Source organism: Phaseolus vulgaris, chromosome 5 (genome assembly GCF_051622355.1).
Source record: "Phaseolus vulgaris cultivar YP4 chromosome 5, ASM5162235v1, whole genome shotgun sequence".
NCBI lineage: Eukaryota > Viridiplantae > Streptophyta > Magnoliopsida > Fabales > Fabaceae > Phaseolus > Phaseolus vulgaris.
In genome coordinates, this window is record NC_143502.1 from 13,820,969 (window position 1) to 13,841,389 (window position 20,421).

Consider the following 20,421-nt stretch of genomic DNA (forward strand, 5'->3'; position numbering starts at 1 on the left):
GAGCTTTACTAGTTTGAATGATGTAGAGGAAAAATTTCTGCAAAGATTTTTTCCAATCTCTTGTTACATCAAAGCAAGGTCTGAAATCTCTATGTTCACACAAGGAGCAGGTGAATCTTTTTGTGAGACGTGGGAAAGATTCAAAATGATGCTTAAAAAATGCCTAAATCATGGGTTGGAAGATATTGCTCAACTGAGCATATTCCTGAATGGACTCAAATTTGACACAAAGATCAACTAATTATCAAGCCCAACATGATAGACAAGGTGTTCAGAAGAAAGGGTTGTTAAAAGATGCACTATTGGCTCAAAATAAAAGTTTGACGCAGTAGATTGAGCAACTAACTGCACAAATGGCTAAATTGCCTCAACAATTACATGTTCTTCTTCATCTCAAAGCCGGAGTCAACCAATTGGGTGTGATTTTTGTGGAAGTGATAATCCTATTGGTCACTATTCTTATCAGAACAATTCCCTTAAAACTGAGGTAAAGTACATGGGTAATCAGGGAAGGCAAGGTGGTTTCTTCAATAATTAAGGTCCTTTCCAACAACAACAACAACCTCTATATCCTTCAGATACTGAAAGACTGAATAAAGTTGAAGATACCATGGAGAAACTCATCAAAGCCACTATGGCCAGTCAAGAGAATAATATGGCAATAGTCATAAATATAGAAATTCATATGGGACAGAGTGCCAAACAATTAGCAGAGAGACAAAGTGGCAAGTTTTCAGCCAATGCCCAAACCAACCCAAGAGAGCATTCCAATGAAATTGTCGCCGAGTGTGGTAAAATAACAGGAGAGAGGGATGGTAAAATTGTAGGGGCTGAGAAAGAAAAAGATGAGACTGAGAGGGAAAGAGATGAGAAAGAGAGAAAAAAAAAAGAAAAGTGAGGAAGAAAAAATTAAAAATAAAGAGAGAGGTGTTCTTGAAAAAGATTTATTATATCCCCAGGCTCCTTAAAAAAAAGAGAAGGAATTGTTTTGACAATTTGCTCCCTAAAAATTATTTTGCAGGAAATTTCAAGCAAGATTCAACACTTCAGAGATTTCGAAAGAATAGGAGCTATATTGAAGAGAGAAATATAGAGCTGGAGAATAAATATAATGCCATTATTCAAAAGGGCTTCCCCTGACTATAGGTGTTTTATGTATAAACAAGGCCTTACTGAATTTAGGGGCAAGCATCAATTTAATGCCTTTGGCAATACTAAGGGAGATAGGTGATTTGCAGGTTCAACCCACCAAGATGTATCTACGGTTGGCAAACAGATCCATCAAATATCCTTATGGTGTGGTTGAAGATGTTCTTGTGAAGGTAGAAAAGTTCATATTGTAGAACATGGTAGTTTTGATTTTTCAAATCTATGGTGAAGGTTGAAGTTGTGCTGCTTTTGGTTTGAGCTTAGTCTAGGTTGTTTAGAATTCTTGTAATGATCATTCCTAGTCCCTTGTAGAAGCTTGCTCAATCTGTTTTAAAAGAGAAAAGTGTTTTTCTAAGCAAAGAGAAAAACAATCGGTTGAAACCTCGAAATAATCGGTTGTTTGTCACTTAGTTTGTTTGAAGATTTAAAAACTGTTTTTGACTTGGTTAAATAACTTTCTAACCAATTCAACCGGTTAAAACGACTTTTCAACCGGTTGATTTGTAAGAATGTATGGCTTTAAACTAGAGGGGGGGGTGAATGGTTTAAAGAAGGTTTTCGCAAACTTTTTAGTCTAGAATGAAATTCCTTTGATAAAACTTGAATCAGAATTCAGTTTGCCAAAAACACAAAGCAATTTAGCACAGCACCAGAAAAACAATCGGTTGTTTAGCAGAAACAATCGGTTGTTTAGCAGAAACAATCGGTTGTTTATACCAGTTCACAATATAAACTGAAATTAAAGAGTTCAAGGGATAGAGAGATTGTACACACAGAGTTATACTAGTTCACTCTTAACCAAGAGCTACATCCAGTCTTCCCAAAAACCACTGGGGAATCCACTAAGCAATCAACCCTAGATTACTTACAACACTACCAAAGAAGTGACCTTGATCCCCTCAAGACACAAACTTCCTTTGGCTTAGCACAAACACCACTAAGAATGATGATCTTGATAACCTCAAGAACACACAACACTTCTTAGCTTCACACATAGAGTTTCTTCAAAGTACAAAAGGATTACACTTGTTACAGAAAGATCTGAAATCAATACAAGATGAAAATCCTATTCCACACTCTCTTGATCCAAGCAATTTCAAAGCAAACTTCAACTCTACAAAAGAAAAATCAGTGAAAAAGTCAAATCTGTTTTTCTTTTATTTAATCTCAGTTCTTATTTGTTACATAAACATAACAAACTATTTATTGCTTTCAAAGACTGGTCAAAGCATTTAAAACTGGAGCGTAATCAGTTATAAAATCATTTAATGCTCAGTCAAAGCACAAAATAGTTTTATGTTATGGTCCCAAAACAAAAAATCGGTTGAATGCTCATATCAATCGGTTGTTTTGGTTTGATAGCAAGTCAACCATCAAAAATAGTTTTCAACCTTTCTAAAAACACCTAAGTATAAAACAATCGGTTGTTTCGACAAAACAACAGGTTGTTTTTCACTTAGTTTGAAAACACTTTCAATTAAAAGGTTTAAGAATGCTTAAGCTTTGGATTCAATCAAGAGTGGATTTACACAGAAAATCTACCCCAGATCCTATTCTAAAACACCTCTGCAACAACAAGCACAACCAGCCTTCCATCAAACTTCAAAGGGTTTGGATTCTTCAAAGCTTGAACATACCTGATTCAACATGATTGTCACATTTCATAACAGCTTTTCAAAAACCTGTTAATCTGTTTTGCAATTGAATCAAAACTATTTTGGCTCATAATTGCTGCCTAGAACAACTAGTTTTGAGAACTATAAATAAGGATTTTCTTTTTTAAACAAATACACAAGTTAGATATCAAATACAATGAGATTGAGATTGATTTTGAGAAAAGTTTTTCAAAGGTTTGCAATATTGCTAAATAGTTGTGCACTGGTTCAAGGTCTGATCATAGGAGCTCTATGATTCCTGTAAACTCAGGTGTAGTCTGTTCCTTTCATGATTCTTGTATTTGTTCTTTTATAAACTTGTAAAGTGTGTGGAAATCCTGTAAAGTCAGAGGGTGTTCTGACTAAGGGTGTGTATAGCTAAGAGGGCGAATGGTTCTTCTGGTATCAAGATCACCTCTTTCTGTTTGTGTGAGTTGTAATTTGTGATTGGTTACTAGTGGAACCCAGTGGTTGTTCTGGCAACTGGATGTAGCTCAAGGTTGAGTGAACCAATATAAATTGGTTGAGTAATCTCTTTCTCTCTCACTCCTTATAAACTATTTTTTTTTTAATTCTACTTTTGCTGCTGCCATAAACAACCAGTTAAAACGACGTTTCAACCGATTGAAATTCTGCAAACAGTTTCTCTTACATTGTTTGATTGGCTTCCTTGATTGCTTAGTCTGTGATTGTTGATAAAGCTTCATTCTTATTCAATCTTTGCGAAAATCTTTTAATAAACAATTCACCCCCCTCTTGTTTAAGCCCTTAATTCTAACACATATTTCATGTGGATTTTGTTATAATGGACATGAAAGAAGATGAGGAGGTTCCATTGATACTTGGCAAACCCTTTATGAAGACTGTTAGAAGCATAGTTGATGTTGATAAAGGAGAACTTCAACTTAGAGCTCAAGATGAGGAGGTAACTTTTAATCTTTTTTAAGGTCTAAAAAGTTTTAATGTAGGGGAAGAATTTATACAAAAGGATGTAACAAAGGGAGTTGTCCACCTTGAAATAAATAGGCGTCAAGCTAGATGACGTTAAACAAGTGCTCACTAGGAGGCAACCCAGACCTCATTTTAGTTTTATGTTGTTTGTGTTATCTTTATTTTAATTTTACCTTTAAAAAAATCATGTTTTCTTGCAGGCATTCTCGCCTAGGCGAGTCCAATCTCGCTTAGGCGAGTTGAACGACGAAAAGTGGGGTGCTCTTTGGAGTCATCTCACTCAAGCGAGTTTGATGACACAAAATTTGATTTTTCTACAGGGAATCTCGCTCAAGTGACACAATTCTCGCTCAAACGAGTTTTACGACAAAAAAAAATGAGTTCCTTACAGGGAATCTCACTCAAGCGAACAATTTTTGCTAAAAACAATTTTTTTTTTCTCAAAGGTAACCCCCTCCATATATGCCTCCCGATCAGTTTGCATGTTATGTATTTTAGACTGGGGACAGGTTCTATTATTCAGGGGGCAGATCCAGCAAATGAAGCAAGACTATAGATGAATACTTAAACAAAAAGTTGGATGACTTCCTAAGAAGAGAGGATTGAGCAAAAATATGGTTTTATCTTTCTAATTCTCTTTTCTTTTCAATTATTTGAATTTTGTTTTAGTTTTCTGTTTAGGTTTTTTATTTATTTTATTTTTCAGTTATTTTGTTTTCTGTTTATTTGCTTAGTTTGTTTATTTGCTTATTTTGTATTTTGAATAAATTTGTTGTTTTTGCTATTTTGTTAGTTTTATGTCTTGAATTATTTTTCTTGAATAAATTTCAGTTTTAATTTGTTTTTTTTTTCTAGTTTATTTTTCTCAAATAAAAAATAACTAGAATATAAAATTGAAATTGTGGAAAAAAAAGAATTTGTGTTTAAATATTAAATAGTGAGATGAATTAGACACATGTTATAAAAGAAAATATGATTGAATCCCTATTCAAATATAGTTAAAATTGTGATACATGAAAATCTAACAGGATGATTGATTAGAACAGAGAATGACAAAACAAAAAGTAATGAGACCAATTAATAAGTGAGTGTGTGAACCTTAACAGTTTTGAGAGTTTTACTGATGAACTGACATTTGTGGTTGCTTAATTTTTATTTTTTGTTACATCATAAAAGAGCATGGAGATGATTGAGGCATTTGTGTTAATTAGGAAACTAGGGCCAAATAGCCAACCTTTATCTTATTAGAATTCCTTTTTTTTATATCCCTGTTGAGCCAAAAAAATTTGTTATTATTGCACCCTAACCTTTGATGATACATTTTCCTACACTTTAGCATGTTTAAGGAAGGAGAACATAGATGCAATATATATAGAAAAGAGAATGGTTGATTCTAAATATTGAAAGCTCAAAAATTTTAAAATAGGAAGAATTTATTCCTATTAATGAGAAAAAGAAAAAAAAATCATGTTAAAAATCTTGAAAAGGTAGGAAGAAAAAACAAGGAAAAGTATGAAGTCAAAAGAAAATGGTTATTAGATAACATATATGTTCTCTATAATTGGATTGTAGGTATGTTCTTCTTCTTTAAGATGTGCATTTTGTTATCTGAAAAACCAATACTTGTTATCTGAAAAACCAATACTTGTTATCTGAAAAACCAATACTTTTTGGAAGTCCATCCTCTCAAGATTCATGTTTCTAATATGTTTGTGATTTGAAGATGAAATGAAAAGCAACTGTGATTTGTTATGATTTGGGGAAAATAGAGAGAAACACTTACCTGTGAACATATGAGAATGAATTCCTTGATGAATTGTCATTTATTTGTTTTGATTTGATCCTGGAAGATGATTGTGTCTATATTTTTCTATATTTGAATTTGGAAGCATCATAATTTTCTAATTTGATCTATTGTCAAGTGAATTAAGCTATTTTGATATTTAGATTCAAATTTATTCATTTACTTTGCTTGAGGACAAACAAGATTCTATGTTGGGGAGAGTTGATAAGTGCCTAATTTTAGTAATATTTCATATTAAAATATAGACACTTATGAGTATTAATTGCTAAAATAAATATAAAACAATCTCTAATTTATGAATTTATATCTTTTTACATATTTTATGATCTTATTTTAATAAGAGCATTTTATCCTCAAATTTGGTGTTAATTTTAGGTTTATATGGAAGAATAGAGACGGCTGGGCTAAAAAAGAATAATATAAGCTACAAGGAGAAAGTTGGAAGGTCCAGGATCGCACAAAAGTAAAAAGCCCAACTCAAAAACGGAGCAACTCGCTCAAGCGAGAGCGAGAATGCTCCAGTGACAACATAAAAAATCGATGCCTTTCTCGCTTAAGCGTGTTATACCTCGCTTGAGCAAGAAAGCACCAGAAACATTGGGCCATTTTATATTTTCATCAACAAGCCCATCAGCGCGACACAGGAAGTCACCTAACCTTAGCAAATTAGGTTAAATAGGGAGTTTGAGGCTCAATCCTAGTGTGCCAAATTGAAAGGAAAAACACCATTGAGTGACTTGTAATTCAATTGGAAGAATAGGAGGAGTAGGAAACATTAGAGGAGGCAACCGTCAAAAGGAAACATTCAGGATCTTCTTTTAATGTCATCCTTGCGTGTAATAGTCATCATGAGTGGCTAATTCTACCTTTTGATATTGGGAGTAATCTGTTTGAACTCGTAAGTATTGAGGTGATATTTAAATATGATATAATATTTTGTTCTTGATTGATTATTGATATTGTTGTTTTGTTTCTAATTCTTGATCATAGAATCTTAAATCTGACCGGAAAGTAATTTTATGGTTCTAACCTAAACAATAATACTTAACATATTTGAGTGTTAGGAATAGACTTGAAATGTTAATTGCTATTAACGTTTGAGCTTGACTCTAAGTTGTTTTTATAAATATGCAAGGAACGATATTTAGGAAGCATCTTAATAATTTGATATGCGAGGAATCAATATAAATGAATTTTATGCGGGCATCAATATCAATCAAAGAACATAATGTTACCATACTAATCAAAATACATAAGAGTGAGAAAGATGAAACCTAATCCCTATTTTTCCAACTTGAAGCAACCAATTCTTTGTTTTGTTTTCTAATTAATCATTGCCAACACAATCACTTTCAACACATTTTTGTATTGTTTTTTTTATATTTAGCGAACATTTTACTTGATTATTCAATTGTTCCTTGTGAGATAGATATCCGTCCTTAGGGACACATTATTACTTCTGACGACGCGGTCCACTTTTCATAAAAAGTCATCATACACTACAATTCAATATTAATTAAAAGTTAATATTGAATTTTGACAAACAATGAAGATAGGAAGACATAAAATTACAAACTTGTAGGTTCAACCATGTAAATTTTTAATTATTTGCATTGTGTCGACCTCTAAGTATGTTATATACACGTCATGTCCTGATTAACAAACTGAAACTAATCACATATGTGTCAACCTTTAACTTCATTAATACATATAATCTAACCACATTTAAAATATTGTTTACATTCCATCACAATTCTTTTTTAAAACAAAACGATTTGATAAATTTGAAAACAATAATGTTTATAAATTATATTTAATATTAAAATTAAGTTATATGTATGTTTTGGTTATAGAAACAACAATAATGTAAATCATCTTTTAATGTAAATGTTTCCCCTAGTTTGTTGTTATTGTTAATATAATGGTAAATGAGTATCGTCTATTTTTAATTTTAGGTAACTTTATCACAATTTTATTTTAGAACAATATTTAAAAGAAAAATTATAAATTGTTTTTTAACGAAAAATTTAGGTTGTGAATGATTTAAAGACGTTATTTAAAGACATTTGTGATTGAAAAATATTGAGAAAATTGATTTTAAAGACGAACCTCCTTCTCTTTAGTTCTCAATTGCATAATTTATTCTAATAAGTTCAATAGTTTCACATCATTTAAGAGTTTAAACCAAAAATAATTCACAAATACATTTCTTTCTTAGTTATTCAAGTCACATTACACTAATACAAAAGTTTAAAACAACGACCCATTATTTAATGCGGTTGTAGGGTTAGACACTATCTTTCAAAATGCGGTGACATTTTTTATATTAACTTGATTTAAGAATGAGGCTATTTGTAATAGACGCATTTTGATTTAAGAAGGCGGCTATTTGCAATAGCCACATTTATAAATGGCATTTAAGAATGCGACTAAATAGTTGTCTTCTTATCTCGTGTATTTACGACTATGTGTACAACAAATGTGACTATAAAGCTGTCGTTTTAAATAAAAAATAGCCGTCGTCTCTCAAAAATAAATTGTAATGTAGAACTTCTATTTAAAATAAACAACACCAAAATAAACAACAACAAAAAGATTATCACTCTTAAATAAGTCCTTTAAAGTTTTTTAATTTGATACTCATTTCGTTGTAATCATATATTTTTATTAGCTGTTTATCATCCAAATTGATAATGATAATTAAATATAAACATAACAACAAATAAATATAGAATAGTATATAACCTACCACTACAAATTTTAGAGAATGTTCCAAGTAAACTATCAAAAGATATGTTTCGTATTATTCTATCCTTTGCCATATCCCAACTTATATAAAACATTTTCACCTTTCAATAACCTACATTGAATCCGAGGCTATCACCGTAAATATATAATAAAGTTGTATATCTCATTGTATCAAGAACCAGTAAATTAGTTTTGTGCTAATGACATGAAATTTGATTGAAAAGAAAAATAAAATTAAAAGGCATGAAAATAAAGAAGAAATAAGTTGAGAAAATGAAAAAAACATGAATAAACTTTATATAAGTACACATATTTTCAATATTATTTACAGCATAATAATATATAAGCTAGCACTTAAAATGCAATTAATATAAAAGAAATATTGTTATATCTAAATTATACAAATAAACCAATAATGGATAACATATATATAGATATAGATATTTAAATGTTAGATAAACTTTTAAATCATAACAAATTTTCAATAATGTGGAGATTTTACAAGTTTTCACACCAAAATTAACATTTATTATCAATTATTTTGAATATGACACAAGAATAAAAATATTATCTTAAAATATTTTGGTACTCAAATTTTATAAGAGAAGGAACAGATAATAATAATAATTCTATATCCAAGAAATAACTCCTAGATTACTTTAAATTGTTTTGGAAAAAAATAATTTTCATCATAATAAGAAAAATCACAATAAATTTTATAATTAAATATATAACAATATTTTTTATTTTCTATTATTACCATATAATCAATCTCTTCTCCAAAATATTTTCATATTAATTATATTTTAAGTGCTAACAAATAATATAATAACATTTTATATAAAATTAATTATTTATTTGATCACATTAAAATTCTACTTTAATAATAAAATATTAATTTCTTTAATAAAAATTATAGCATTTATTTCTGTGTGACTAGTAGACTCTGAACTAAGTCGATAATATAAATCAAACTAGACATTTATGAATACTTCTCAACATCTAAATAACATGAAGTAATATTATTTTAATTTCAAGAATTATTTGATAAATACTACAATTTTTTCTCATCCTTTATAACTACAATAAAGTAACTCATCATTATGCATCTCAATCCAGGGAGTGCGGGTTTGATTATTTTATCTCCATCTCTTAAAGGAAAAATCATTCCATCTTCATGATATTCAATTGGTATGAATTTTTTTGTGTCATTCACATTCTATCGGGAGATAGATATACACATATTTACTCCCTTACTTTTCTAAATATTAATTAATTTTTTATAAGAAAATAAAAATCACAACAAAGAAAACATGATATTATCAAGTATTTAATGTCAAAAGGATACACATTTTATTTTCAACAATGTCAAATATCAAGAAAAAAGTTATAATTGTATAAATATCAAATGAGAGTATAAATTAATAATTGGATAAATATCAAATAATTATAGAAAAGAGTAAAGATGGTCAAATATATTACCTATAAATAAGCTATGAAACTTGTACTGCGCAAGAGGGCTCGTGACCTCGACCCAGGTATTTGGGGGAGATCCGCTTGGCGTTTGGGCCCTAGAGGTGGGTCGGGAGTTCGGTCCAGGTAGGGAGTTTGGCGGGATATCTATAAAAGGTATGTTATTTCTAAATACTAAAACTGAAATTGATTTGATATCTCTAGTGCCCTCACTGACTTGATCGTCAGAGTGTAATCACCAGGTAGAGCCCCCTCTGTCCAATAGAGCTGAGTGCCAGACTTGCCAGAGAAGACCCATTAGAAGCGGAGCCCTCCATCCAGTCCACCCGAGGTCAACCGTAAGAACAAAACTAGAGACTAAAGAAAAGTTAATATAATTTTTTTAGTTTGCCTAATAAATTAGAGATATTTTTGTAATTTGAAACGGGGACGAGTATGAGGACGGGTATGTGGAAAGGGATTGGGCGGATATGTACATACATATCATCTTCCCCATATCCAATTTAAAAAATTGGGTATTTTTCCATACTCATACCCGAACCGAGTCAATGCAAGAATTTTCCATTAAAATTGAGACGGGTTAGGACAATATCTACGGAGACAAGTTTATTTGTCATTCCTACTTATAATAATGACTTAAGAAAAACACTTTTTTTCCTTCATTCATTTTACACAAATTGAGGATGGTGTTCAACATCCCTTAAATTTATGATCTCATACTATTCTCCTTTTATTAATTTGAAGCTGCAAAGATTGTGCACTACTTTAGGGTTTTCCACACTACACAATATTGAGCAAGTTGTATTGTTGTTAACCTAAGGTTAGAAATTATAGTCCAATTATGTATGATACTTCTAGAATATTAACTAATGTCAAGGTAGTGCATGTATAAATTTAAATAACTTATTTTCTATTATTAAAATACTATTATTCTTATTAATATATTTTAATTTTTTTTTAAAACTACTTTGACAATATTTTTAAATATGTAATAATCTCACTATGTATTATTTTAAAATAATTATTTAAATATCATATTTGTATTCCTTATTTAAATTAATTATATTCATTTGTAATATTTTTTATTTGAATTATTTTTAATTTAATTCATTATTTAAAAACTTAAAAGGAAAATCATAATAATTTATTGTTTTTCTTTAATTTTTGTTATTTTTTTATTATAGATCTCACAACGACTAGAAATATGATCAATTTAATTCAATGTTGTATGTTGAATTTTTTGTGTTGTCCCTCTATTATTTCTTAACAAATGTACTGATTTTGATATACTAAATTTTTTTTTAAATATTTTAAAATATCAAGATTAATGTATTTTGATGCCACAATAAAGAGGCAACACTAAAAATCTAAGAAAAATCCAAATTCAATCAATTTACAATATATAAGCGAGAGACAAATCTCACCTTACAAGTCAATTTTGTGATAATATGTTAAACTTAATTAAACTTCTTAATTTTGTATAAAAATCTATTTAATGAGGTTTGTTGAGTTTATCGTGTCACTTGCTACTGAACCATCCACAAATATCTAGTCTTACATATAAAATGTTCATGTCTTAGCATAAAGGATGTGGGTTGGAGATCACACGACGACCAAAGATAATGTGTCATACCCATGGCCGAATATTCTTTGGATGACGAAAATCAGAGCCCTATAATAACATAGGGACGAAGAGTATTCAAACGAGTAAGGAGAACTCTTCCTGATCCATACAAGAACATATAAGATTAATTTATAATATATAAGTTGGACAAAACTCATCTTACAAGTCAATCTTATAAATATAAGATCAATTTAAACTCATTTTCTAATATATTTTTTTTAACTTTTTATTTTCTTTAAATTTATTTTAAATAAAGAATATGACAAAATATAATTCCGTTATCAATTAACTAAACTCTCATGATTTCTATTTGGCAAATAATGCTGGGTGGAGTTTATTTTATATATTTTTGAAAACATTTATTTGAAAAAAAAATTAGAGAATTTAGAAAAGAATTGACTTTTAAGTTAATAAATGTTAAAGTACTACACTTTTATATATTATTCCATTGTTTTCTTTTCTAAATAGATGGTCCTTAACGTGAGGAGTTGAGTGAAGGAGCCAATGCTGCCCCCACAGCTCCACCATAACTAACTTTAATTTATAGTTTGTTATATATTTTTTGTTATTGAAAAGTTTTGTCGGGCTTTGAAGAAAAAACGTTGCAAGATTGAAAAGGAGGAACAAAAGAAGAAGGGTCCACGTGTCACGTGTGAAACGGTCTGGTCGATGGAGGCGCGGCGGCCGCTGTTGTCGTGGGCCCACAGATTCCTTCCTCTCACATTCTCACCACAACACATTTTTCTAATACTTTTTATTATTTATTTAAAAATATTTACAAAATGTGGGGGTATTTTGGTAAGAGAGGGACAGGGCGAATGATTGTGAGACACGTGGAGAGAATCACGTGGTGTGAAAGAAGAGGCACGTGGTGTGGTGTGGGATAGTGAACCGTTAGATAAGAGGTTGTTAGGGTTTGGGCGGCTGTCATATAAAAAAGATGGGAGCAGTGTCTGTCAGGTGACTCTTCTAAACTCAAACTCCACAACCCATATATTCTCACTGTCTTCTAGAACTCTCTATTAAATTAATATTCACTATATACAAACAAATATTTAGAATGCAAAGATTTTTATAATTTAGGTGAAAACAATGTTCAGCTTTTTGGTGTGTTTTGTTTTTCTTTAAATACCTTTTTCCTAGAACTTCAATATGCATCTGTGTAGTTTTTTCCCTAAATATGTTTTTCTATGCAGGTGAGTAGTAATTAAGATTGTTTCAGAAGGGTTATTAATTTTTTTAACAAAATATGTATAGTAGAATATCTTGTGTCTAATATAATTTACATCAATATTTCTCAATTTGTGTGTAAATAAGTTGAATAAAATGCATGTAGTTTATGGTAAAGAAAGGGAAATAATTGATTTTATGATTTTTTTTTTACTTTCCTTTAGGTAAACCAAACATTTTCATAATTGAGGAGTGTCCTATTGATTTATGAATTTGCACTAGAGTAGAAAAAGTTGGGGTGGAAACAAATTTATGTAGGAATGATGTAAGCAATGGATAAGGAAAAGTAGAAGGTTGAAATTGAAATTAGGGAATAGGGAGGGACCAATTAAGATGGATGCCATTGTGGCATATATCACTTTCATAAGTTTGTTCATTTTGTTTGGAACACGTTTTTGTGTAAAGCTATGATTGAATGTAGAAGTGTGGCATAGCACTACTAAAAGAAAGAAGAAAAAAAAAATACACATCCTCTATTACTCTAACTGCTATACTGTACTCATATTTTTAGTTTTGTCTCTTGGCTGCATCAAACACTTTCAATAGTTTCCCTCTTCAATAAATCAACCTCACCCAAGATTTCCATTCATTATTATTTACCTCATTTATTTCACCTAATTATGTTCAACTGTTTATACAGTTGGAGGTTAATTCTGATTAGGAAAAACACCTGCAACAACATGTTCATGCAAGTCCTCACTTTCTTATTCAAGTTCATTCAAATATGTATTACTTTGAAGAGGAGCAAGTGAACAACTAGAATTTTGAAATTAGTCCAGATTAAATGTTTGACCACAGTAAGAAATTGTCACAAATAATAAATAGACACTGTATAATTATTTAACTATAAAGTTTATTATTTGAAAAACCCAAATGAAAGTAAAATTTTAAAGATAAATAAGAGTAAAGATAAGAATATATATTTAAGGTTTTGGAATAAAAAAATATGTAAAAAGGAAAGGAATAAAAAAAAAGATGTTGGATATTCATGTCATTAACCTTTCACATATAATTCAGTTTTCCATAATTCAAGGATTTTAATTACACAATTAATTTAATGATCCATAAGATTTGTTTAAACTCATTTCTAAGTGAGAAAATATCTAATTTAGTTAAGTAAGATCTTAGCATCTTGGTACATTTATTAACCAACCAACTAAAGGCTAAAGGTCGAGGATTTAAAATTTGATTGATAGTTCTTATCCTCGCTCCTTGTGATAAGTTTTATCAGAGTTTTTATCTAAATCTTAATGTATAAACGCATTTCCAACTACAACTAAAATTATGAAGTTATGATTTAGTTTATCAGACTAACCAAACATTAAGAAAAAAGTAAAAATAATTAATTAATCAATCTTGTTTAAAAGGAGAAAATAAATCAATTGAGTTAGAAGATTGCATCAATCTCTAACAAGAGAGTTCTTAGCTATCCATGTCTTAATCCTTACACCAACATTAAGAGAAAATACTAAAAGACTTAAGAAAGTAGGGTAGTGCTTAGATATTAGAGGTACTATCCTAATGTATAAGGTTGTGATTTGTGTGTTGTCTAACCCTTAATTCATAATATTTATAGTTTTTTTTTTCAAGACTGACTTGTAGAGTGTCTCATAGATCAAACAACAACAATGACAACAAGAACAAAGTGTCCCATGACCTTAATGATTGTTGAATTAAAGTTTGTATGTCATGAGTCTCATTTAAGCTTTTCAAGACTCAGTTAAGGAAGACTATTTTGCTTAGACTTCTCAAGCGATCAACACTTACTTATGTGAACAAATATTTTGTTTGACCAATAGTTCTTTTACGATTCATGGACCCTATAATTTCTCTCACTCAAGCGAGAATCAGGATTTGATCTTATTAAAAAGGAAAAAAGAAAAGAAAAGCAAAATATCATATTAAACTAAATTTGAAAAAAAAAGACTACTAAAATGATATCATAAAATAATCATAAGTATCCAAATATAAGCCATAAATAGGATTATTATATATCAATATTTGATAATTATTATAATACTAAACTTAAACTTTGCTTCTCAAGCTAAACAAAACCAAACATTGAATCTAATATAGAAAACCAAACACTTTAGAAAAATAATTTCAAGTCAATATGTTTTTCTTAATTATTGAGATGATAACATAATTCAATATAAAGATTACATCAGGTTCGCAATTAAATTGGAAGAATAAATTTCAAAACAATAGTCATTACAACCTTTAGAGAATGAACTTTTGTACACTTACTCTGTTCACCAATTGTATTTTATATGTACTTTGTTTGATTAGTGTTTCTCTCAATTTATGTCTTTACACGTTCAATTAAGTTTTAATAGTCATCTTAAACAATTACATAACAACATACATGTATATAATATGTTACCATATGTGAGTTGCTAGTTAGATAAAAATTTATGGATAATATGATTGTAAGATATACTATGATAAGTATGATAAGTATTAGTCTCAAATGTTTACATTTAATAAAATTGTCACATGTTTATGTTTGTTTTTTAATCCTTTAGTAAGAAATGGTTGTACTCTATATATTTAGTAAGTGAGGTGATTTGCCTGGAAAGAGTGGTTGTACTCTATATATTTAGTAAGTGAGGTGATTTGCCTGGAAAGAGTGGGTCATTCTATGCATTTATCAATGTACCTCTTCTTGGCCATTAATATGTTTATGTGGATTGGGGTTGTAAGCCTTGTTGAAGTGTGGCTTTGCATGGAAAAATAGTGTATTATAAGCTCATAATTGATTAAATTTTGGCTCTTAATTGATTAGGTTTGTGCCCTTAATTGATTAAAAATTGTCCCCTAAAGGTTATGACCTTAATTGATTATATATTGTACCTTAATTGATTACATATTGACCCCTAATCCATTAATAAAAAACCTTTCTTCTCTTGTGTTCTTTGTTATGCACATTTTTTTGCTGGGTGAAAACTTAACACAATTATACTGGACCCACTCTCACATTTTCAAATTGACACGTAAATAAGTAACTACTTTTCGCATTTCTTATATCTATTTTTTTTAATTTTTAATCTTCTATTCAAAATTTTGTTTCTATTTATATGCATCTCTCAAAATTAAAACTACATTATCATGATTTTACTAATTACATTAAAAAAAATCATTAAATAGTAACCAAATTTAGAAACTAAAAATAATTAGTTACTATATTAACTAAATTAGATATGGTTATACTAATTTAGAGACTAAAAAATTATTACTATCTAATGTGGTTTCTATTATTAATAAAATATTATAAAATAGTTTCTAAATTGATATCTAAATTAGCTACTAAAGTTTTAACTACTAATATTTTAGATTCTAAATTAGTTTCTAAAAGACTAATTTAGAACATAAGTAGTTAGTAACTAAAACCTTGGTAGCTAATAGTTAGATACCAATTTATAAACTATTTTGTAATTTTTTATTAATAATAGAAACTACTTTAAATACTAATAATTTTTTAGTTTATAAAATGTCTCTAATATAGTCAATATACTGACTAATTATTTTGGTCTCTAAAATTAGTTTTTATTTAACAATTTTCTTGTAGTGTTATATCCTAATTATTGAGAAAAAGAAAAAATATTTTAGATACTCTATCATTACTAAAAAATAATATTAAGTTATTTTACAGAAAAAATACGTGATATAAATGATCATTGTATATTTATGAAAATTAATATTTTTATTGGTATCAAACCTCAAAAATTATATATATATATATATATATATATAACCGTTTTTTGTGTACACAAATTTTTTCTGATTTTACCCTTATTTAATATATCTCATTTTATTAGTACAATGAAGTATTTTGTCATTTCATATGAATTACTTAACAAATAAAATTATTTTTTAAGTTTTTAAATTAATGTTATGGGACAATTTTTATATGCAAACTAACTCAACTCTTTCCTTAATTTATTATTTTAAGGTAACAATAAAGAAAGAGAGCATACTCTCAACCTCAATCGGTTTCCACACCTAATCTCACCTATCAAATAAAATAATTTTCATTTCCAATCACTCTCTCCACTTCAATCACTCTCTCCACTTCATTTCTAATCACTCTCTCCATCCCATTTCAATCAACTCTATTCTTTGATAAAACCATTATTCTTTTTGTGTCTACCATCAAGTGGATCCTAATTTTAATTTTAATGTTAACATCATCACTCTCTCCGATCCCACAACCACCAATGGAAAAAAGAAAAAACTTGTTCAAACCATAGGAGAAAAAAAAAAAGGTTTATTAATCAATTCATCATTTTTTTATATGTTATTTTTTGTTTTTTAATTTCAACTCATCCAAAATTATTTCTCTATATATGTTAAATTTCTATCATTGTACAAGTTAAGTAGAAGAGAAAAATACGGATACACAAACGCTAGAACACCGATGTTTCCGCCAATTATAATAAAATGGAATAAAATTAAAATTATTAAATAATAATTAAATTATAATTTTTATTTAATCCAAATTAATTTATAATAATAAAAGTAACATTTTATAAATATGTTATTTTATTTTTTATTATATATTATTATTATTAAAACTATTAATTAACATTCTATTGTTATTATATCTATCAAATCATTTATAAATTTTCATATTTCTTTCATTTTTCAATTTTTTCTTTTAATTCAAATTATCTTTTTATTTCACTCCCTTAAATTAATCTATTGGACCATGGAGATCCTTTAATCTATTAGACCACGGAGAGATGGTTGGTGCACGTGTTTTGGAATTTTAATTCCAATTCTATTGAACATGTGTTTTGTTTATTCTATTTTGTAAATATTTATCTATGAGTATTTATATTATGCTCATATGTAAATATAAGAGCAAATATGTAATTATATTAAATGCTTGAATATATGATTTTCTTTTATTTTAAGTAATGATAGTAAGATCGGTATATAATATGCGTAATGGAGGGGATCAATTATGGTGAAATGGGGTTTCGTGATTAAAATGCGGTTTCGTTGAAAAAAAGGTAAAAAATGGTGAAATAGGAAACTGCTGCGTAAGTCAAATTTAAATTTCAAATTTCAATTAAATTGAGAGCGGTTTCATGGCCAGAGGAATTATGAATTGACCAAATATTTATTTTAATAGTTTTATTTGTTTGGTCAGTGTTTTTTTAAAATATAAAATTAAAACTGCTGACAAAATATAAATATCTCATTTTATATATGTTTAAAATAATAAAATAAAATATAAATATAAGAATAAAATTAGAAAAAATGAAATAATAAGAGGAAAATCCTCTTTATATATAGGTATATCAGTATTAAACCACAAAAAGATAAAATCTTTATTTTCCATCAAGTTATTAAACATGAAGATTAATTATATGATTATTTTTCTAAATATTTTTTAATTTATAGGAAATAATCAATCACGGAAAATATAATTTTTTAAAATATTAAGAAATTTTTAAAAAAATAGTATAAATTATTGACAAATAATATTAATAGTGTATTAGTTATTTTGTTAAAAAGTATAGATCAATTAAAAGGATCTTACAAAGAGAAATATAATATATAAACAGAATAATTTGTTTATATATAGATTTTTTTTTAGTTTCCAAGTATTCTTTTTTTCTATTTGACACTATTGAACCGAAGAAAAAGTTGTAAAATTTCATGGTGGGTTTGATTTAGAGAATGACAAAAGAAAAATGAGCAGATGTAAAATAAATATCATTTTCTAAAAACTATGGAGATAACAATATTTTTATCCTAATATATTATTTAATACAATAGATAGGTTCTCCAAGTATACAATTTTTTTCTCCTGTGACATTCTTTTCCTAGCCAAGAATGTGGCTCACATATTTAACAAAGGAATTGTCAAACTACATGGGTTTGCAACAAATTGATAGAGACAATATCTTCGTTAGTCACTTTCGGACAGAATTGTCCAGATAGATAGACAGAAAATTAAAGTACAGCACTGTCTACCACGATCAAACTGAAATGCTCAATAAGTTACTTGGAAATATATTTATGATGTCTTTTCCGAAAAAGAGATGGCCCAAATGGCTATCTTGGGCAGAGTTTAATATCCTTATACCAGAATTTAGAAAAAAAATGTCTTCTTTTCAGATTCTACATGGTGGCAACCCTCCATTATTTTTCAAAGGAGACAATTTTCCCAGTAAGTTAGAATATGTTATTTGAGTTCAAAATGAAAGAGACAATATACTACAACAGCGTAAACAAAACCCCTAACTCAAAAAGGATAAAGTGTTATCCAGACCAAAAAAGAGGGGAGCAGAATTCATTATTCTAAAGCATAGGTATCAGCAATGGTGTCTGTTTCACTTTTATGGGTTTCTCGACTATGTTCTTTTGTTATTGAAATGAGACAGCAGTGGGGAGAATGTTCATCGGTGTGAAGAATATCACAAGAATCATGTTGATAACGTCGGCAAACCTTGAGATCTATAAGCTCAAGAACTCCCGCAAAGGGTGAAATGTGTCATTGTGAGGGAAGGACACATACACATACACATAAATGCCCTTAATCAAAGAGAGTTCCAAAACAAGTTATTTAGAGAAAACACAAAAAAACTGCTTTATAATTTAATTGGATAGAGTTCATAATCCTTGTAAGCTAAATTTGGATGGTAATGATCATTGTTAGCACCATCTCTTTATCACCTGGATCAATTGGCAACCGGTGTCAAATTTAGTAAAATGACACCTTTAATAACTTTCAAATGCAAAAAATTATCAATTTAACAGTTGAATTAGATAACTATGTTTATGATCTCGTCTTTGGGCAAAGGTGAGGGTTGTGTTGTGCCCTCTATCCACGGATCAATCATGAAGGATTACATGTGTTATTGATAAGCTGTTACCCAGGAGTAACAATGTATGTCTCCAGTAAATCAGCTTAGCCGCCAAATGGACACTCAAATGTAGTATTACATAAGCAATCAAAGCCCTCACAAATTTATTAAACAACTTTCAAACAAAGCCTCTTAGGTACAAATTCAATATATGTAAAACTTGGATTCAAATAACAGAAGTATATATGCTTTAATATGAGTAAGAAGGAAAGCCTAAGAAATACATATAATAAAGCTCTGGTTCACCCATCAACTAAGAAAATGTATTCCAGAAATTAATAATGTTAAATAATTGCCTCCATTTTCGGCTGAATGGAATGCATACATACCATAGAAACTAAGAAATCATATATATGTCCAATATCTATTCTCTAACAATCAAGGCCTACCATTTGCCAAATAACAAGATATAATTCCAAATTCCAAATTTTCAATGTCAAACTGAAGCTAACTTTTTTACGAACACCACAAATGTTTTTTATTACTGAGCATTGCACAAAACTATACCAACAGACTACAAACAGATTCAATTAGACTAAGGTTCCACAACAAGAAGCTTCAATTTACTTTGTACTACAGAATCAGATAAAGGAAACTTATAAAGTCCATTATAAATTGTCCAAACAAGAAAAAAATGCAATAACTAGTACAGCCAAATTTCAGCATACCAATATTAGAATGAGAATGATTTTTTACCCGTTTTTCTTCACAGCAGGTGGGGAGGGGGAAGTTAAAAAAACAGCCTAATCATTTCTTGAAAAAAAAGTGGTCAAAGGCAAAATTTTGATATTGGACATTTAGGTATTACTTGTCAATACAGAAACCAGCTAATGCAAACTAGAGTATCAAGCAAATAAATTAGCAGGCGGGGTTGTTTAATATATTAAGCTAAACGAAGCAACATTTTCC

The 20,421-nt window shown here is 28.9% G+C and overlaps 1 pseudogene; it reads right to left on the reverse strand.

The window, feature by feature from the left end:
• Positions 1-71: 71 nt before the first annotated feature.
• Positions 72-177, reverse strand: LOC137836284 (small nucleolar RNA R71; annotated as a pseudogene).
• Positions 178-20,421: the final 20,244 nt, after the last annotated feature.